The sequence below is a fragment of the Momordica charantia genome (assembly GCF_013281855.1).
Source record: "Momordica charantia cultivar OHB3-1 chromosome 9 unlocalized genomic scaffold, Mcharantia_2.0 BLBB01000009.1, whole genome shotgun sequence".
Classification (NCBI taxonomy): domain Eukaryota; kingdom Viridiplantae; phylum Streptophyta; class Magnoliopsida; order Cucurbitales; family Cucurbitaceae; genus Momordica; species Momordica charantia.
The window spans coordinates 17,237,152-17,248,174 of NW_028275167.1; the positions used below are offsets into that span (position 1 = coordinate 17,237,152).

Genomic DNA, 11,023 nt, shown 5'->3' on the forward strand with positions numbered 1-11,023 from the left:
ATTTTCAAGACTCGGTACAGCCCTTCCCAGTTCGGCTGGAGTGCTCCGACATGCTGCATCACCTTCTTGAAGACGAGGTCGCCGGGCTTGTAGTACCGAGCCATGACTTTTACTCTGGCTTTGTAGTACCGAGCCATACGGTTCTGATATTCTGCTAGCCTGAGCTGGGTGTGAGATCTCTTTTCTTCGAGTAGGTCAAGATTCACAAGGAGAGCTTCGCTGTTGGTTTGCTCGTCGAAATGTTCGACTCGGGGCGTTGGCATGCCGACTTCCACTGGGACGACGACCTCTGACCCAAAGGTTAGGTCGTATGGCGTCTCGCCAGTAGATCGGCAGGGTGTAGTTCGGTAGGACCACAACACCTCGGGTAGCTCTTCTGCCCACCGGCCTTTCAGAGATTCCAGCCTTGTCTTCAAACCACGCTTGATGATCTTGTTGACGGCTTCAACTTGCCCGTTCGACTGCGGATGGGCCGGAGACGAGCTGAGGTGGACTATGTCGAGCTGTTAACAAAATTGATTAAACCGGGCACTATCAAACTGTTTTCCATTGTCGGTAATGATGGCGTTTGGTATACTGAACCGACATATAATGCTCTTCCACACGAAACTGACGACCTTCTCCTCGGTAATGGACGCTAGAAGCTCAACTTCCATCCATTTGGTGAAATAGTCTACTGCTACCATGGCAAACTTCAACTGCCCCTTCGTCGTCGGCAGTGGGCCGATCAGATCTATCCCCCACTGAACGAAAGGCCAAGGGCTTGAGATTGGCGTCAGCACCTCCCGAGGTTGTCTCAAGATGCTGGCAAAGCGCTGGCACTTGTCGCATGTCTTGGCGAACTCCTTGGTGTCGCGTTCAATCGTCGGCTAATAGTAGCCCTGGAAGACGATCTTCGCAGCCATGGACCGAGCTCCTCCGTGGTTTCTGCAAACTCCTTCGTGAATCTCGCGTATAATAGACCTCGCCTCCTCTGGGTCGAGGCACCGCAGCAATGGTAGGGAATATCTCCTCTTGAAGAGCTTGCCTTCTTCCATCAAGTAGTGAACCGCCTGACGTTGGAGTTTTCTGGCTTGGCTCGGATCGTCAAGAACTAAGCCACTGATCAGGAAGTTTTTAATTGGGTCCATCGACGTAGGCTGAGCTGACTAGACCTCCATTACTTCAGGCTAGTCGATGGACGACTCGGCAAGTATTTCAATCGGAACCGTTCTCGGTAGGTCGGTCTCGTAGGCCTAGGCTAAGCGAGCCAGTGCGTCGGCATTGAAGTTTTCGGACCTCGGCACCTGTTGAATCACGTAGTCCTCAAACTGGGCGAGGAGCCCTCGGACCTTGGCCAGATACTTCTCCATATGAGCATCCTTCACTTGGTACTCCTCGGTAACCTGATTGACGATCTGTTGGGAGTCACTGAGGATCAAGAGATGCTTCACGCCCATCCCCCTTGCGACTTTCAGACCATTTATTAAAGCTTCGTACTCGTCTTCGTTGTTCGAAGCTCAGAAACTAAACTGGAGTGCGTATTCGAATCGAAGACTGCCGGGGCCGAGGAGCAGCATGACTGCCCCATAACCTTTCTCGTTGGACGAACCATCCATATAAAGTGTCCACTGGTCATGGACATCGTTCGCAGCTGCCTGACCCTTCAACACTGTTCTCGGCTCGAAGGCAATGTCATGCTGACTGAGCTCTAGGGCCCATTTCATCAGTTGGCTTGGCGTTTCGGGCTTGTAGAAAATCTGCCTCAAGGGGAAGTTTGTCGGAACGATTATCTTGTGCGCCTGGAAGTAAGGTCGTAGACGTCGTGCCGAAGTTACCAGTGTTAAGGCCAGCTTCTCAACACAGGGGTAACGAGCCTCGGCCTCGGTCACTGACTTGCTTTTGTAGTACACGCGGCTCTGTCGACCTTCTGCTTCCCGTACTAGGACTAAGCTCACTGCGTTCTCCGACATGGCTAAGTATAGGAAAAGGACTTCGCCAGGCAGTGGCTTGGACAGTAATGGGGTTGTGCTGAGGTACTGCTTCAACTGCTGAAGTGCTGCTTCGTACTCGCTGGTCCATTCGAACCAACCCTTTTTCCTTATCGTTTGGAAGAAAGGGTGGCACTTGTCAGTGGAGCGAGATATGAAGCGATTCATGACTGTCAGACGGCCATTTAACCTCTGTAGCTGCTTGATATTCCTCGATTCCTCCTTGTCGAGGACCGCTCTTATTTTGTCCGGATTGGCTTCAATTCCGCGTTCGTGGACCATGAATTCGAGGAATTTTCCTGACGAGACCTCAAAGGCGCACTTGCTCGGGTTGAGCTTCATCCGATATTTCCGAAGTATGCTAAAGGCTTCTGCCAGGTCGGCCAAATGTGAGCTCGTCTGCTTGCTCTTCACCAACATGTCGTCCACATATACTTCCATATTGCGTCCGATCTGTTTGGCGAACATCATGTTGACCATTCGCTGATAGGTCGCCCCGACGTTCTTCAGACCGAAAGGCATGACGTTGTAGCAATACAGCCGTTGGTTGGTAACGAATGCGGTGTGCTCCTGGTCGGGCGCATGCATCCGAATCTGGTTGTATCCGGAGTAGGCGTCCATGAAGGAGAGTAGGTCGTGCCCTGCTATTGCGTCGACGAGCTGATCTATCCGAGGTAGGGGAAAACTATCTTTCGGACACGCCTTATTGAGGGTTGTAAAGTCGACACAGACACGCCACTTGCCATTAGACTTTTTGACTAAAACAACATTGGACAGCCACGCGGGGTATTGAACTTCTTTTATGAAATTAGATCGTAGCAACTGCTCGACTTCGTTACAAATTACATTACTTCGCTCGGCATCGACAGGCCGACGCTTTTGCCTCATAGGCCTATAGCTACGATCGACATAAAGTCTATGCACCATTATACTCGGGTCTATGCCTGGCATGTCTTCATGGGACCATGCAAATACGTCGGAGTTCCCCTTCAGAAAGTCGATGAGCTCTTCTTTCACCTCGGCCCCCAGTCTGCTGCCGATGCTAATCTGCTTATCCGGCCCCAGCAAGGGGACAAGTTCTAACTCCTCGACTAGGCGGCTGTGATCTTTCTCTCTTCTCCTCCCGAGTCGATCCTTCTGGCTCAGCTCTTTCTCTGTTGCCGACGTACTTCTTCAGATAACCTCTCCAGATCAAATCATTGACTTGCTTCTTCAAGTGGAAGCAACGAGAAGTGTCGTGGTTGTGATCTTGGAATCGGTAGTAGAGGCGCTTGTCTCGCTTCCCGGAAGGTCGGCGGAGCTTTTCTGGGGTTGCAAACTGCGGTTCCAAGTCGGTATCTTTAGCTGCCGCGTAGATCTCCGCAATTGAGGCATTCAGCGGAGTGAACCTGTCGAACTTCGGCCCTCGACGGTTTGAAGGGATTCTCTCGTCGCAATGACCTCTACTCTTGTTATCGTCGGCCCGCCGAGACGAGCTCCGATCATTACCACGTTGCTTCTTGGGAGGAGGGGACTTCTGGTCCCGAGCTTTACTGCGGCCGCTCCGCCTGGCTCCATTGGCCTTCCATAGCTCCAGGCCATCAATGTACTGGCGAGCTTAGGCGAGCATCTCGTTCAGGGAGGCCGGCGGACGGCTTCCGAACTCTATCATCAAATTCCTGTCATTTAAACTCGTGGTGAAGTACATCATGGCGATGTCGTCGGTACAGCTCACCACCTTGACATGCTCATCCATAAATCGAGCGGATGTACTCCGTCAGGGACTCATTATCCAGTTGCTTCACTGTTCCGAGGTGCGTGGGCGGAAACTTCAACAACTGCCGAGCTGAGAACTGGTTGATGAACAACCTTTTCAGCTGTTGATAACTGTTGATGAATCGGGGCTTCAACTGTCGGTACCACAACCTGGCCGAGCCTTCCAAGGCTATTTGAAATGCTCGGCACTTCATAGCGTCACTTGCTGCTAAGAAGTCCATCTTTCCCTCGAACACCTCCACGAAAGAGATCGGATCTCCGGACCCGTCATAGGAACTCATGGTCGGAGCCTTTAACCTCGGCGGAATGGGCGCGTCCAGGATAGCTTGGGAGAAAGGCAGCTCTTCCTGCTCGGCCGGCTGATGTGGGTCCACAGGTCTGCACTGCCGCTTGAGATCTTCTATTTCTTTCTGAAATTTGTCTTGGAGGAGGCCCACCTCGGATCGAAACGAATGATTGTCCTGGGGGACCTTTCTCGATCGTCGAACTCCAGGCTTCCTTCCTGATCGTTGACCTGGTACTCCCGATCTTCGGGTGCCACCCCCCGTTGTCTTGGTGGCTCCTCACCTCGACCCGACGGGTGTTGTAGCTACCAAACGATGCTTGGAGGGTCCGGATTGTTCGGACCCTCGGGCGTTGGCCCTCCACTTGGTCGTCCTGCTGAGGGCGGCTACGTGCTTGTTCTCTCGAGACACTGTCTATTCCAAGGTGTTGTGGCCTTCGCGAGAGTGCTCTTGCTCGGGCCTCCCTGTGAGGTCGGAACTGATACTCCGTTCTTTAGGTTGGATGCATCGGTCTCTTTCCTCGAGCAGGATCTCTAGAGACGGAAGAATCAGACACTTCATAGCCCTTCTCGACTAAGTCGTGCCTTGACCTCTGTACGCTCGGTGATTAGTTGGCTACCATGACGGGGTCCACTCCCGCACCGGCACTTGGCCCGGAACGCGCACTTGTGTTCCCCCAGCTGCGGAGACGAGGTACGCAGGGCGGCAACCCGTTCCTCTGAGGCTGTAGTGGCGGAAACTGATCTGAGGTGAGATGGAAGTCCGGGGCTGCTATGGGATCGGATGTGGCAGGCCGACCTCCATTTTCCTTGACCACCCCCACCTGGGGTCGTCGTTTGATGACAGGAGTCCCGGCCACCTGAGAGTACGTGAGGCGAGAATGGGCACGAGAAGTAGCAGCATCCCTCATTGGAGAGCGGATTGGTGAAAGTTGAGATCGTGACTGCTGGGAGCGGGTTTGAGCCATTAGCTCAGACCGCAAAACAGGACTGACTTCTGAATATGTCTTCGCTCCCCACAGACGGCGCCAAATATTTGAGCTCGAAACTCTAGAGCTTGGATTAGTACTAGGTCAAAACGTACAAGATGAGCTACTGACCGTTGTTCCACATTTTCCCAGACCACTCACGAAACCTGCAAAAGAAAGTTAGCACTCCGACGAGCAAGTTAGTTCTAGTCCGAGCTAACTCGCCGAGTTTATCTAGGATTGCGTACCTTCCATTTAAGGCAAGGGTTTCTATTTATAGAAACTGGGCCCGACAGGAACTCTGACACACGCTAAAAACGCGGCGTGTTGTCGAGTTCGGAAGGGACACTTTTACGGACTTTGCCTTGGGTCGGCTTGGCACTGCAGGTCCTACCCTGACTGCCGACTGAGTATTATTATGTGTGTGCATTAATTCAATTCACCTCTTCAACCATGACACGTGGAAGGCTAGAATTCGCATCGAATAGGGAGCATGGAAGAGCAGAGGGAGATCCGAGGGAGAGAGAAATTGTTAGGATAACAAGCATATATAGAACCCCATCTTCATCTCATATCCCAACCAAAACAAATCAACAGACGTCAAAATAATGGAGATGAAAATTTTGGATTTGAGATCGTGGTTCTTATGTTTTTTTTTTTTGGTATATTTGGATTGTTTTTTTTAACCCTTAGTTTTTACATTATGTTTTCAATCGAGTCGTTTAAGTTTAAACTTCAGATTTATTAACTGTTGTGTAACAGTAAAATGAAATTTGGACCAATGTTAAGTGGTCCATAATTTTTTATTGTGGAAGTTGGGATTGGATTTTGAACAAATTGTGATCAATACTTAGCTTCAAACTTCTTCTTACAAACTTGATTAATGAATTCATATGTTGACATTAGAATTACTATTTTAACTCATTCTGTATATACTTTGATGTTATATTTTGATTCTATAGAGTGTGATTTTAAGTTGGGAATAAATAGACTATGGTTTTCGAATTTCGTAAGAAAAAAAATGAAAGGTTGAGTAATGTACTTTTGTAAAGTTTCAACTCCTATACAAGCATATGAAAATTATTCAAAGTCGTGCTATCTCTAATAATAACAAAATAAACAAAAAATAAAAAGAAAAAAAGTTTTTTTTAAATAAATATTCTTAAATAGTAGTTTTCTTTTTTTTTAAATACAAATATTCTTAAATAGTACTATGAATTCGTCCTTCCTTTTTGATATAAAAGAAAAGAAATAAAGTTCTGTTTTTAGGGAAAAAAACTTTTAAATTCATCATTAAAGAATGGATCTCGAGAAGAATTGTATACGTTGCAAGATCGAATCCTCTCACCTTACTTCAAAATGAAATTTAGCCAGCTTCACTGGCTAGTGATGAAACTTTGTTTATTTATTTTCGAAGATCTACAATCAAATATATTTTTGCTTCAATTTTTACCTCAAATCGTTAAAAACTCCCTAATTTGTCTCATTTTTAATTAAAAAAAAAGTAAGAGAAAAGTTTAAAGAATTAATATTTCTGATTTTTTTAATAAAAAATAAGTATACAAATAAAGTTTTTTTCAAAACAAAAAGAAAAAAATATATCAAATTCATGATATTGCAAACAAAGTTTTCAAAATTTTGAATCCATCACGTTTTTGAAAATTAATAAACAAATTGTCTCAAAAAGTTTTCCGATGAAAATGGGAAAGAGTAACTTTTCAGTACTCTAGAGGCCAGAATTCTAAGAATAACTTTTCAGTATTCTAGAGGTGAGAATTATAAATTTTCCAATGGATCTGTGACACTCATAATTATCAACCTACATTTATTATTAAAATATGAGTTAATAAAACATATGACATTTAAAACAAAATAATTTTTGTTTTGTTTGTGTGTTTTTTTTCCTACCAACAAAACAACATGAAATATGACAACCATTTTTTTAATGATAATTTTCTACTATAAGAAATAAATGGTTACAAATTTAACTACCTAGACTAAATTATTATATATGAGTACAGATAATGAAGGTGTGTTTGGGAATGAGGGTAGAATGAGTGATTTTAAAAATAAATTTAAGTATAATTGATTTTACAAAATTACCATCTGTATCTTGAAAATCAATTTAAGATGATTTTAAGCTTTCCTAGAATCAATTTTTTAATTTTCCTGATCAATAAAAAATGATAAGTGATTTTGACAATACGAAAAGTCCAAACAAACCCTAAATTTTTGCCAATTTGAAATTATATGAACTAACTTATTATAAACTAAAGTTTAGAGACTAAATCATTACTTCAATGAAAATACAAGGACTAAAAATATTTTAAACCTTACTCGGTCGTCATATGCCCACCAACTTCCCCCTTTGTTCATGCCTGAACCACATTATACTTGGAGAGGTTTCACTTTGATATCTATGTATGCTCGAGTAGAGATGATGGATACATGAATGAACCGGTACCACATTCGAATGAAATCAGGATCATGAGATCGTAGCGAAGCATGGTTGAGAATGACCTAAAAGAATTGATAGTTACTACCTATACTAACAAGATGTACTTTATTTTTCGATGGCTCAATCATAAGAACTCCTTCTTTATTTACTAGGAAGCATGTGAGTGAGGACAAAGCATGTTAAAAGAACTCGTGTGTGCAAAGCTCCCAAATCCTCTCATGCAGTTTCAATACTCAACTTTGTTACCAAGTTTATGATTAAATTATTATAGTCTATCAAACCATGCTATTGATGCTTGTTTAAGACCATACAAGGATCGTTTTAGCATGCATACATGATTAGGATAGCTAGGATTAGAAAAACTTGGAGGTACTACATGTAAACTTTCTCCCTGAGATGTCTATGCAAGAATGCATTTTTGACGTCGGGTTGCTTGAGTGGCAATCTAAGTGATGCAACTAGTGCCAATACTAGACTAATTTTTCCGGGTTTTATAACAGGGCTGAACGTTTCTTCATTAACAGGGCTGAACGTTTCTTCATTTTTCAAGCCTTTCTATTTGCGAAAAACTTTGGGCCACCAATCTATAATTGTTTCTGTCTAATGAGCCATCTTCTTTGAATTTAGTTTCAAGATCCATTTAGATCCAACTATGTTTGTGTTGGGTAGTCCTGGAACAAGTTCCAAGTTTTAATTGTCATGAAGTGCTTGAATTTCTTCTTCCACGTGAGATTTTGGATTGCACTCTTGAGGGTTTTTGGTTCACGAGTTGTTGCTATGTGAGGAATGGGCTGTTGTTCTAAGTTGGAGGCATGTTATATTACCTCTTACCTGGAGACCTCCATCACCAAATTTCTTTGTCATGCTGTTTGTAGAGAATCGACCATGCATCGGCATAGGTCTTCTCGTCTGTGACTCAAATAGGACAATCTAATTAGCAAGTTGGAGGCATGTTATTTACAGGCCAGGGCCATAAAGGACTATATGAGATCCTAACAACGTCATGACATGCTCAATTATCTCTTAACTTAGCTATGTTAGGCTCTTTAACCATTATTGTAGCTCACCATATGTATTTGATGCCCCCTTATCCATATATAGCTACTGACTATGGTACACAACTTTGATTGTTCACACATCACATGTGGAAATTAGAGTGATTCTTGAAGGTAGGTGGTTAGCCCTCTCCATGCGTATTACTCATCTTCAGGTGGAATCCGATTCCAGCAACTCGATTCACCTCGTTCTAAACGAAGTTTTCACTTTGGGTGATGAGTACAAGTGGTTGTTAGATATCACCAATTTTGACCCTAAAATTTCGTTCAATTTCCTCCACTCACATTACAAGAAGTAGAAACCATCCATCTCACATGTTTGCAAAATTTGGTCTTAATTATTCTCGCTCTTTTTACTTTTTGGTTCATTAATCTTGTGGATGGTGAATCCCTTTCAAATGTAGCTTAAGTGGCATCAAGTTGATTTTAATACAAATATTCCCATAAAAAAAATCAAAATTTATTATGGTCTAAAAAAGAATCAAAATTTATTTGATGGCGTTTCTTATAATTCTCTTTTAACGTTCATAACCTTTTTTTGGTTGATTATTAAGTACAAAATATTAGATATATGGAATGTAATTAAAGCTGCCATCTATGCATAATAAGGTATTACTTAAATTTGGAAACTAAATAATACATGGAATAAGAATCAACACTATTATCAAAAAAGACAACAATAATATTAGGCAATAAAAGTAATGCATTGTTACAATTACATAGTATAAATATGTGGAGTATGAACTATACAAATGTATTCAAATCCAAGAGGAATAATGGCAACTCATAAGCTTTTTGCAGTGCTCATTGCAGTCATGATCTTATTTTCTTGTTTTGTTTCTTCAAGTAAGCAGTTTAATTGTCTCTTAATCCTTTTAATCCTTTTAACTAGGTAGAATCTCATTTGATATAGTTTCCGTTTCTTTTTTTTTCCTTCTTTTTTTAATAAAGAGAGACATAATTGCATTGGATAACTATTTCTTGTTCTTCATTTTTATTAATGAAAAGAAAAAGAAATTTGATTTCGTGAAAACCGAAAAAAAAACAATAATTTTTTATTATTTTCAAAACTTCTATATAATTTTGGGAACATTTTCAAAAAAATTGATAAACAAGAAATATAAAAAGTTGTCAAATGCTTAGACTATTTTCGTAACGTTTCAATTTCTCTCCTTTTTAATAAATAAAATAGAATTATCTGACCACCAACACCCATGGATTCCAGAACGATATTATTTATGTTCTTGGAATAAATTGACAATGGAAACAAAGAAAAAAAAACTTACTTTTGTTATTTCCAAAATTTCTATACAATTTTAAGAATGTTTGTAAAAAAAATGAGACACAAGAAACACTTAAGTTTATCAATAGAACTAGAAACCAGAGACGAGTAACAAGCAACCTTACCAAATGGGCCAAATGGGCCTGTAATATTTTGTTGTCTTTGGTTATAGCATTATTAAATGTTTGGTTGGATTGCAGCTGAAGGAAATAGCCTGTGGAATTGCCTTCGTCCATGTTCTGAAACTTATGGGGATGCTCCATGTAACCGTGATTGTCAACAGCGAAACAAAGGCAATGGATCTTGTCTTCCTAAACGAGTTGGCTCTGATGAATATGTCTGTTGTTGTGATACTTGATGAATGAAAAAGAAATGGCTTGTCTCACAGAAAAAATTGCTGAAATAAAATCATAATTCATCGCCTATTTTATTAATGATTATTATTTATTTTATTTTTTTAATTGGTTTATAGCACCGTCCTGTCAAGACAAAATCTAAGGATTTGAGCTCCGTCAGTCCGGATAGGTCCCAAACATAAAATGAATTTGCTAATAAAGATTGTAGATTCAGATAAGAAGAAAAAACTTATAATACTGTAGTGGCTCATAATTAATTGAAATTTTTATTTCCCGTTAAACTATTGTTCTTTGTAATATAAAATAGCTATAAACTAGCATGGAAAATAAGGAAACTAGAGATGGAGAAAGAAAAAAATATGTAGTTCCATTATTTTGATAGGTTATCGTAACATATCCTGTGGCTAAATAAAAAAATTATAATTATTTATTGGAATCAACAAAGACTTGTCTGAGAATAAACAACTTCAGTTGTATTGAAATCTCTCATAAAATATTGGTTCACAAACTCTGTCAAACTCTCTTGTTGTTCTTCTCCACACACTTGCTTGAAATACAACAAATGACCATCTTATTTATTGTACTCCATGGAAAGATCTAGATCCATAAACTTCATCCTATGAATCTATACATACATGAACACACAATTAACTCATCTTAAAAAACTAAAGACATAAATTGTATCATATACCTAGGAATGTATATGCATAATGTATCTAGAATATGTATTAACATATTTAATTTTCAACATCCCCTAAACATGTCTTCCACATAACTCCAAGTAAATTCCTCAATTTGTTAAAGACGTCAACTTTGAGTGGCTTTGTGAAGATATCCGCAATTTGATCTTAAATCTTCACATAATCAACTTGAATCTCCTTTCTTGTAATGCATTC

General features: G+C 41.3%; 1 long non-coding RNA gene across 1 annotated transcript; it reads left to right on the plus strand.

Annotated features, from left to right (window-relative positions):
- Positions 1-9,255: 9,255 nt before the first annotated feature.
- Positions 9,256-10,196, plus strand: LOC148209105 (uncharacterized). Its single transcript, XR_015787003.1, has 2 exons — positions 9,256-9,335; positions 9,972-10,196. It is a non-coding gene; the product is annotated as an uncharacterized LOC148209105 (long non-coding RNA).
- Positions 10,197-11,023: the final 827 nt, after the last annotated feature.